Raw genomic sequence first — 10,903 nt, 5'->3', positions numbered from 1 at the left:
CTCCCTGTCTTTTAGAAAGGTTATAAATACCCTCCCCCCCAGCCACTACCATAACTGGGGGTGAGTGAAAAAAACACAACTGTTAAAAAAATCAAAGTATCTTCAATTTTTATTAATCTATGATTCTATGAAATCTTGTCATCCAGAGCACAGAGTAAGAGAGGGGTACATGGCAACAAAGAAATCCTTCTGTCAGAGAAAGTTGCACAAGTCCCTGTGCTCCCTGCTGATCTGTGAAACCAGGAAACAAAGACAGAACTCCAGAACATATTAATGAAGTTTCAGCCTGTTACTTAGCTCCAACTCCCATGGGGCAATCAGCACCTGGTGGGAAGGCTTAGCCATAGGCCATTGGTCAGGACATAACCAAATTCCTTGGTACAGAGAAAACTGTTGGAATAAAATCAAACTGCAATCCCAAAAAAGTGCTGAGGTCTCTTGTACTGACCAGCCAGACCAGTGATCTGGGAAATGGCAACTGGCCACCAACCATGGGCCTGCAGTTGCCCCAAGGAGACGTGGAGCCCCTCAAAAACAAATCATCATTTCCCTCTAAAGCTGGCTGTTACAGGAACCAATAAGCTCTCACTGTACACTACGAAGGTTTCAGTTATTCCCAGTTAATCATTTCCTGGTTAGGGCTGATTTAAACAGCAAAGCCAGTTTCGCTGGGACAAACACGGAAACGTCGGAGTGAAGCTGCAGGGAGGCCAGTGGGGAGAAACATCTTACACAGGGAATAGATCTACAGTGCCTGCCTTGCATCTTCAGTGTCTAGAACTCATCTGCATGCCACAGAGAAAAGAAATAACAAGGACAAGCTGGCAAGCTTTAATGTGAAAAATAACTTATTGAAGTTATTCGTCACAGTTTTTTGTAGTTGTAAATTCTTAGCCTAAAGTGAAAGTCAAGCAGAGCCTCACTGTTGACTTTAGAATACTTTTTTTTTCTGAGAGGAATATAATTGCCAATTACAGGTCTGTATTTTATAGTTTTTACTAGTAAGGTGACATCTTTGGTTACATAACAGTATATTCACTGAGAAGTCTGAACATTTTCCAAATCGAACAAAGATCTTCTTTGAGGCTCTGTTGCATTAAAAAGGGTGATTTCTGTCTCATAGGTGCTCTGTGCTCAAACTTTCTGAGCAGAAGAATCATACTGGTGCTACTGATGGAGCAGTGTGCCACCTGTACAAGAGGGTTTGATGCCAGTCCAACTCTTCCTATCTGTGTTTTCTCAAGACAGCCCCAAGTCACTCTTTTCTCCTAATACAAGCACTAAAAAAGGAAGGAAATGTGTGATTTTCCCTGTGCTAACTAAGCTAAATCAAGAGCCCCGCTTGCATAGTCCCTTCACCAGTACTATGGCTTACAAATTACTTCTGCAGAAAGGAAGGGGTTTTTGACCTTTTGTCCTCAAAATGTAGAAAAATACATTGCAAACATATCTGGAGTTCTTGTACGTTTTATGTTCTTTGTCAGCCTACTCCGACTTTTTTGGAAAGCTGTGAAGTGTTTGTTTAGCAACAGAGTATTTACTCCTTGTTACAGATCTATTTACACCACTCAGAAGCGATGGTGAAAAGATTACAAATTTATGGGAGTCCAAAGATGACTTTGCAACAGTTGTTGCAATAGTGTAAATATTCATTTGAAATTAAGCATTCATTTCAGATATGCCTTATCAGCCAGCCTTAAAGGCAAATGTAACAAAAGGCAAAATGCAACATATCAACAGCAAAGTGTGTGAAGAGCAGAACCCTTAGAAACTGGTATAGAAGTATTTCAAATGAATATGAAAACACCTGTTATTACTTCTGGTACTACCTGTAATTCCTAAGGTCAGGTACTAGGTAACCACATGTTAATCCATCAAGTTAGGCACTACCACAAATAAGCCAACATTTCCCTATTTTCATCTCCAGCAGGCTTTGGTTTTATCTTTTTCTCAAGCCAGGTCTAAAATTTGCATGAAGAGAGATTTCAGTGTCTGTCTGGCTATGCACTACTTCTGCAGGATCCCATTTCTCAGAGAACTGCATTACACAGAGGGGAAAGATGTGCCATAGGCTTGAGTGAGGCAAAATTAGAGAGATTTTACATGGCTTTAATATGGTATCAAGCAGTTTGACAGGTCTGCATGGTGAAATGGAGCAGGCTCTGACAGGTCCTACAGTGCAGGCTCTGGGAAAGCCCTTCTTCGATTGTTTCTGTGAGGTCAGTAATGGCAGTAAGCAATTATATTCTACAAAGTTGGAGAAACTGGGTCCTTAGATTCAAATTTATTCATTCTGATTTTGACTCCATAAAAATGATATCATCAGAGTTAGTATGGATAACAACAACAAATCAGTTCACTCCTGCAACTTGTACTAATTCACATTGTTCAGTACACAAGGTTACTTAGGTAGTGATGTGTGTAGGTGAGTAGGAACACATCTAAGAATGTGAAATATCTCTGGAAGGTATTTTCAGAGAGAAAAAAAAAAAACCACCTAATTTACATAACTTTGGGTTTTTTCATTCATTATTCCAATGTGGGTTACTTAAACCCACTTTCAGTTTATTTTGCAGGAGCTCTGCGCCTAACTGTTTGTGATGCAACTTCTCCAGGACAGTGGAAAAACCCCGAAAGACTGGAGAGAAGGTATATTTGTGTATTCGTGCTTGTTAGTTGGGGTTTTCTTCCTCTTAATTAAACACATCCAAAGTTCAACTTGGAAGCCTATATACACAACCCTCATATCCAGTATGTATATTTAAATGAGAATTAAACATTCTTTCTAAATGTAGCAGCCAGGAAACTTACCATTAACAGCTTTTTCATAATTCTTCCCCAGATTTATTAAATTCCTCAGTCCGGGATTGAACTGTTCCATAACATTCTAGTGAAAGAAAACAACATTTGTGTTATAACCAAGGCAATTCCACAGTGGGTGTCAGTACTCATCTCAGCGACCTGAGATGAGTCTAAAGTTTCATATGTACAGCACACAACTCAGAAGTCCAAGGATGGATGAAAATTGGAAGATTTGAGGCACACAGGAAAACAAAGGATGGAAGGGAGAAGAAACTGAGCATTTAAGATCAACAAACGGGAAAAAAAAAGTTAAACTATTTCAACAGGGATCTGGCTGTTTATAATACAAAAGGGTATCGTGTGTGATCAAAGTTTGTACAAAACTTATGGTGGGTGATGTTGGAAAATCCTTTGTCCACTAATTGTTTTATAAATTCAGACAAGAACTTTCTGACAATGGTTCAAGATTTGAGTTCTAAATTTAAAAAAATTCTAGAAAAGAAGAAAAATTTCATCAGATCTCTGATTCATATTCTTTGTGTTTTCTGTGTTACAGATGCATTAAGTGAAATTGGTTATTTTGGGGATTTTTTCTGCTTTTTTTGTTTGTTTGAAAATTGTACAAAGCCATGGTTCTTTCAGAAATAAAGTGAAAATGGTGACTTTAAATAGGAGGGGAAAATAAAAACCACTGCAGCTGCTTTCACTGTTAAATACAATTACTGGCTGAAACAATCAGAATCTGAAATCCAGCAGCTCCAGGCAGGACTGCTCTCATTCCTAGCAAATGCTACAACCTGCAGATTCTAGACCTCCTTTCCCCAGAATCTTCCTAACGAAACTATAGCTATGACATTACTCTCTGAAATCACACTGTCATGAAAAGAAGATCATGAGATACCTGTGGACACCGTTCTGTTATTCTTACTATTTTTATGGCAATACTTTTATGACACAAACTCACTACTGTTCACACAGCAGAGCTGTCAAGTTCAAGGAATTCAAAACAGATCCTTTCTGTTTACAAGAAATACAAGACTCAAGACAAGTGAAATACTATCGAGCTTTTGTCTGTTGTACTACTAACAGAATGAAAATATTTATGTTTAGTACACAGGGGGACCCAAAAAGAACAGCAATTCCATCACATTGATCTGATTTTCAGGCAAGGTCACGCAGATAGAATTTTATTATTTTTTAAAGACAGCATTATACCTGAATTCTGCTCAACATAAAAAGTGAAGGATTAACTCCAATAATACTTTAACAGTCATATCAAGTAAAAATACAGTTATTTTAAAACTATATAAACTATTAGATTCCAATACTAGTATAGTATAAATTACATCAAAAGCAGCCACAGAACAATACCTGGCCTCACTGCCTTTGTGTACAAATTAAATGCAACTGGGATTGTTTTCTGGTCTGTCCCATTAAACTCTCACCCACCCAAATGCAATCACTGCAAACAAACCAGCTATTGTCCCCAGGCCCTTGATTTGTGTTAACTCACAAACCACATCCAGAAATCATTTGGGAAAGTGTGTTTCAGGTCGGGCCAACAATGCCAAGGGCTATTCTAACAACTTAACAGGATGGATATTCAGGCTCTGGTGTCTGGGAACATCCCTCCTCCTGCCCCAGCTTTTTAATTTGTTCCTGTCTGTGTTGCTGCTGTGCCTGTTGCTCTCCTCGTTGCTGAGGTACTCTGTGAGACACTTGTTCCAAGGAGCAAGTTGTTTCTTCCTATTCCAACTTTTTGCCATTTCTTCCCAGCTGTGTACTAAAGATGATGTCTGCTGACTTACATGGAGTCAGTGAATCACAAGGAAAAAAAAAAAAGATGAATTAGGGGGTTGTTTCAGGATAGAGAGTCCTGTATTTTCAAGGATATGAGGAAAAAAAGATGTACCATAATGGTGTGCATCCATGGCAGGTAAGAATCCCAATGCCACCTTGAATTGCCATTCTATACTGAAAATAATCTTGGAAGATTCTGCCTCTGCTAACCCTGTTTCTCAAAACAAAAAATTACAGAGTAAAACCCCTTATTGCCACCTACCCCAAAATTCTAAGAATAACGTGATAATTATTGGCCTTGAGGCACTGATTTTTGGAATGACTATATTAGGCATTCAGGGGTAAAGATTATGGTTTTCTTGTCATCCTCTAATGCAGATTTCAAGCAAAAAATCGTGATTGCACCTGTCAGTTGTTTTCATCCAAGAGGAAGTAAACAAACCCCAATAAAATTGCTCTCAACAGCTCCCCTCTCAGAAGCCAGGCCCCACAGCTCTTGTTTTTCACTAGAGCTCTTGATCCACAGCAAGTATTCATGAACAGCAGACACAGACCATGCTCTGGAGACACAGCAGGTCCACTGAACACAGGGAACTCGGAGGAAGAGCTCCAGGACATCACATCTGCTCAAGGTACACGTAAAGCTGCTGGGAAAGGTGAGGAAACTATTTACAGCCAGTGCCTGCAGCAGCTGGAAGGAGCACAACTAATGGATCTTTTCTCCATCAGCCCAGGCAGCCTCTGGAAGTGTTTCAGGCTTTGCACTGCCACAGTGGTTGATTGTTAGCAGAACCAGTCCCTGGACGTGAACGCCCGAGAAACGGCAAAAACCTTTGCAATGGAAATTCCCCTTTGGAGTCTGCTTGGTTTAGCAGAGTTTGGTTTATGGGTGTTAGCTGATCCTCACAGCACTGGGCAAGGCTCATCTCAATCAAAGGTTTGTGCTCGATAGAAAAACTTAACTCTCCCTGACCCCCCTGCCACGTCTCCAAGATGAACTGATGAAATAATTCTCAGATTATTTCCCTTTCATACATTAGGAAAAAAGCGTAATATGTGATCTTTTTCCTTTCTACTGAAGACTAGATTCTCAAAGCAAACAAAAAACCTGGCCATGCTTCTAGTGGTCGTTCTATACAGTTAACCACAGGTAACCACGGGCTGTCTTTGAAGTCCAGGAAGTTCAGGAAGAAGTATCTAGAGCACTTTATCAAAAAGGGAAGCTGTCACAGGCAACTCCCTCTTCAGAATGAGCTATAGATTTGATATTGTCAAGGCATTTCAGAGCAATTAAAATTATTGTTGTATTCTATTCAGCTTCAGAAGTTATAGGGGACAAGAGCAACTCAAATCAATTTGTACAGCTACTTTTTCTTACCACATCTTACAGCTTTATAGCTTCTCTTACTTGTAGTCTAAGGACAAGGTCACAAAAATGAGTGGAATGAACACCAGTGCAAAATTTCAAGTCATACAATAAAGCCATATCTCAAAACTTCTCAAAAAGGAGGACAGAGGAACCAAGAAAAAATTCTGATCAGGAAAACAATTAATCTAAAATTGTCAAAAGTCTCAGAAAATAACAGTATTTTTATCTGCCTTGGTGTACAAGGACATGGAAATAAAACCTTTGTCTTAATCCAAATAAACATCACAAAGTGAGAAAGAGCTTGGGAGAGATAAAGTGCTTCACAACACATTATTTGCCTGTACAGTGAGGCACACAAACAGGGCCTCCTAATTGTCAATCGTGTGTCCTATATTCTAGTGACACACTACCTCTCATGAACAGAATAATTAACGAGAAGAGGAGGCACATGATCAGATCCTACAGCTTTCTATTATTTAGAATGAATGGGAATAAAGGGAAACATTTTCAAAACAGGCAACTGGAAACATCTTTTATGCAGAGACCTTTAGAGTTGGCAAAAGCGACCTTCCAAGGAAAAAAGCATAAGAGAAACCTATTCTGGTCATTTGAGTCATTAAATCCTCAGAATCTGTTGTAGGAGTTGCTGTGTTCCTTTCACCACATGAAACCAGTGTGAGTTATCCAGCTGGGTAGCATGGAGCTGGCTGGAGAGGAAGAAACCCTGAATTTCCACTTGTTGTGTGTGGGTATTACATCTTCCACAGTTCCTGATAGTCGTATAAACAACGCTAATCTTCAAAACAAATGACAGCCATTGTAAAAGTGCCTTCCTGTAAATGCTCAGCTTTGCTTTTTACTTAAAGACACACCTCACTGAACAATAGCTCAGCAGGTATGAACACAACTAAACAATGCATAGACTCCCTGCAGTTTCAAGTTTACATCCTGCAGGCACTCTTGCAAGAGTGAATAACAACGCATTTGGGTAGAATTCTGAAATTATAAAACCACCAGAGAAAAGTAGATCTTGATTTCTAGCATCACTCCTATTAGTTACCACCACTGTAGCTATTCATAGCTAAGCTTTGTACAGCTACTAGTGATTTAGTTTAAATTATTTCTCAATCTGAAAATGAGTAAATTTTTTTAAAAAGTCTTTAGTGTTGCCACACTATGTCGGAGACACGCCTTGAGAAGATTCAAAAAGGAAATAATACTGTGCTGTACTGAACCTGAAGCATTTTGTACATTAGTGCATTTCATCTCCTGCTTTAGCTTCTGAAATCCATAGTACAGTTTTCAGAAGGGCACAGTTGAGCCCTCAACACACTCATGTTAAGATATCTCATTTGTAAGTTAGCTTAATATTATTTTAAAACAGGTTAAACAGAATGGAAAAGAATAAATCAAGATGCCAGTGTTTATTCAAAAAGACTAATTCTTATGACTAATTATTAGTCGTCTTGATGGAAAACTTCTTGTTTAAGAGAAACATCATTAGTACATCATCCATTGGTGTGTTTCTAATACAACTTTTCCAGGTTATGAACACATGCCCAAGGATAGACCTCAAGCCGGCAAAACTCTAAATAAGGGCAGAAGAGAAAATTTGTACTAAGGAAGAACTGGATTTTATAAACTCACAAACTCCCAAAGGCTCCTCTTCCCCGGAGTTAGATTTGTACTGCAGGCATGCACAGCGACAGCCTCACTGCAGTATGAGCTGGGACCATAGGTGAATCTGAATTTTGATACATAAGTCCAGTAGTTTAATATAATTGTGAGTCTTTTTAAAATACAGAAACATGGAATGTGGGACTTTAAACTGAATTTATCAGATATATTTCTGTGATAAAACAATATAGCCTACCAAAGTAATTCTCAATGCCTCTGGGGAGAACAAACGGGTTTCTTGCGGGAGGAAGGTGTTTTGGTTTTTTTTAAATTATGCTTTGGTTGATAATCAAAATTCACTTGGATACAGAGAAACGCATCTTTTAAATCCAAGATTAGCAACACCAATCATGCCATTATCAAGAGCTCCAGAAACCTAACCACCATGGGAACACTCTGTGAGCTGCTTGCCCAGCCCTTGGCCCATCCAGGCAGAAGGACAGGTCTGTACCTCAGCACTTTCCTGTTTTGTCCCCTTTCCCCTGCACTCTGTGTATCTCAGCTGGATGCCAAGCAGTTTTCCCCCATTTACAGCAGAAAACCTGTACAGGCTGCAGGGACACAACAGCACACGACAACCTTCCTGGGTGACCAAGTGACCATCTGTGCATGAGGGTGGCCCACAGTGTTCCCCCACATCGTCCCCACGTCCCTGCCAGGGCAGGGCAGTGTCATACCAGGGAACCTCTCAGCAGTTCCTTGGCAAAAGGGAGGCTGTGGCCCTCTTTAGTCATAGGCTCCCACACCCTTGGGCTTCATTGTGCACGTGCCATTCCCATCATGCGCTAAAGTGATTCTTCAGGTCTTACATAAAGGGTAAATGTCAGCCCTGATTTTTGTGTGTGCACACACAGTTGTGAACTGTGCTGTTTATTCAGTCAGGTTAGCTAAAAAACATTGAGGTATTCACTTTCTGGTCCGGATGCCAACAGAAAGGAAGAACAAGATAAAAATAAAACGGCATTACTCAGCCACCTGATGACTTCTGTAAATATATTTTGAAGCTTTGTATAACACAGGTTACCATGTATTTAATAAATCCAATGGATTAGCACTGTAAGAAAGAAAAATAAAAAAATTACACAACAACACCCCCTCCCCCCAAAATAGCAGGCCAGCAAGGTATTCAATTTAATTTTCTATTATTTTTCCAGGTCACCCAAAACTTGATTCTTTTTGAGAACTCTAAAGCCTGTATTTGGTCCTGCAGCACAGATGCCATCACAGCACTACACTGAATTGGTTTCCCCAGACCAAGCCTTTCTTCTTACAGGTAGGAGAAGCACAAAACACTGCTCTGGATTCTACCCATCCCAGCACGGTGTTTGTGTGCACTGCTGGGATGGCACAGGCAAGAGCAGAAGTGCCATGGGCACTGCTGAACAAAAGAGAGCACACTCTCCACGCAGGCCAGAGCACAGCACAAAGAGGTGTTCATTTGTTTTAGATGGGGGAGCTGTGATTACAGTCCCAGCCAGTGCTGAATACACAGGCTCCTGCTCTCTGCCCCGAAAGGGTAACCAACTGTTTTCAAGATTTCGACTTTGATGTAGAAATAACTGCTTTAAAGTGGACCCTGAATCCATTCTCTATCTGAAGCAGCCTTTCTACCTTATCTGGATAAAGTTTCAATTTTTAATGAGGGCAGGGCAGGAGGGTTTCCAGGCCTGTGAGTACGAGCTATGTGATGCAACATGCCAGACCTCTCAAAATACCTACAGAGGAGACATTTCATCACACTGTCAACATTAACTTTGTATTACTCTGTGTTTTTGCTGGTTATTTCAATCTTTAGATCTCTTTGAATTAGTCTAGGAAACAAAACTAAAGGGTAAACTTTCCCAGGAAATAAGAACTGAGTAACAGGGAAGGTTTTCCTATTTAGTGGTCACTCCTTTTAAAGCCTATTTTAAATTATATCCATTAAAACACACAGGAGATCTTCTTCCCTCTCCTCTGTAAAACTGTTATGACTGCATTCTGGAAGTCAATAGACAGAGTAGAGCATTCCTTTGTTGGCACAGCCCTGAACAGTCAACTTCCCAGGTTTCTCCTCTGTGAGCCTGTATTTACAGGGTGCACTTCAGAGAGGGGAATTTATGTTTGCTTATGGCCTTGCCGCAAACGTAACTGATACCAAAAAGCACCAGACTATTTACGATTATCTGCTCTGGTTCTAGAGGACAAAATTTATAGCCGGATAATCTCTTTTTTTTTCAGTAGTTTTGCATTAATTTGATATCTAAGTCCAAAGAAAGTAAACAATAAATACAACATAGCCCCAATATAACTGGGGGTATAAGACTTAAGTCTTATAAAGGTAAAGTTGACTTAAGTATGTCAAAGAACAACAAAAGTAACAGCAAAATTTACTCCTAGTAAATGTTTTTGAAAACCTTTAAATGATGATGACAACATCTTCAGAAATACGAAAACATTTGATAATAAACCAGAAAAATTTAGTAAATAGTGAAATAGAACAATCCATCAGAAAGCTTTCCTTAGGGCTCAAACCTGCAAGTGCAGTGCAGCTGTAAGTTAAATTTGCAAATGGATTCAATCATGCAAATGTGAGTGCTTTCTCTGGTACAACAGACTGTACAGAATGAGGATTACAGATCCAACTGTGGATTACTTCACTACCCAACCAAAAGTATGATTCTCAAGGGAATTTTTCCCAATTAGAATTGCTGTGTTTTGGAAGGACTGTGTTTATAAGGAAAAAGAGTTCAGAACAAGTGTCTGGTGCCCATAAGCAAAATATTTTTAATTCTACAAATAATGAAGCATTTTGGAAAGTTTTAAAGCCTCCTAACATGAACTGAACTACCCGCAGCGGTCAGTGCTTTGAGGCAGTGCTAGGGTGCACCATCATAAATCTGATTATCAGCTCGGGACGCTGGCAAGCAAATTAATTCAGCGTTAAGCCATTTTTAGGCTCTGGCCCATATGAAGAAACGGTTCAAGCAGAAGACCACAACCACCAGGATCTCCAAACCACCTTATCACCAAAACACACCGAGGGAATGAGGGCTGGCTGTTGAACCGAGCCTGCTGGAGAGGCAGAAACCGGTCTGGAAGCCCGGCCGCGGGGACGGGGAGCGGCCGGACACAGCGGGGCGGGTGGGATCACTCCTGGAGAGGGAAAGGGGGACAGGGGAAAAAAAGGAAAAGAAAAAAAGAACAAAGAAAGGAAGAAAAAAAAGAAAAGAGAAGGGGGAAAAAAAAAAAAAGAGAAAAGTTTGCTGCGTTTCC

General features: G+C 40.0%; 1 long non-coding RNA gene across 1 annotated transcript; it reads right to left on the bottom strand.

Moving 5' to 3' along the window:
- Positions 1–14: 14 nt before the first annotated feature.
- LOC108446710 lies at positions 15–3,441 on the bottom strand. The gene is made up of 2 exons (XR_001862005.1): positions 2,812–3,441; positions 15–54 (listed from the first exon to the last, which is right to left on the bottom strand). It is a non-coding gene; the product is annotated as an uncharacterized LOC108446710 (long non-coding RNA).
- Positions 3,442–10,903: the final 7,462 nt, after the last annotated feature.

Source organism: Corvus brachyrhynchos, unplaced genomic scaffold (genome assembly GCF_000691975.1).
Source record: "Corvus brachyrhynchos isolate BGI_N302 unplaced genomic scaffold, ASM69197v1 scaffold5, whole genome shotgun sequence".
In the NCBI taxonomy this organism is placed as follows: Eukaryota; Metazoa; Chordata; class Aves; order Passeriformes; family Corvidae; genus Corvus; species Corvus brachyrhynchos.
This window is presented reverse-complemented; position numbering and strand designations above follow the sequence as displayed.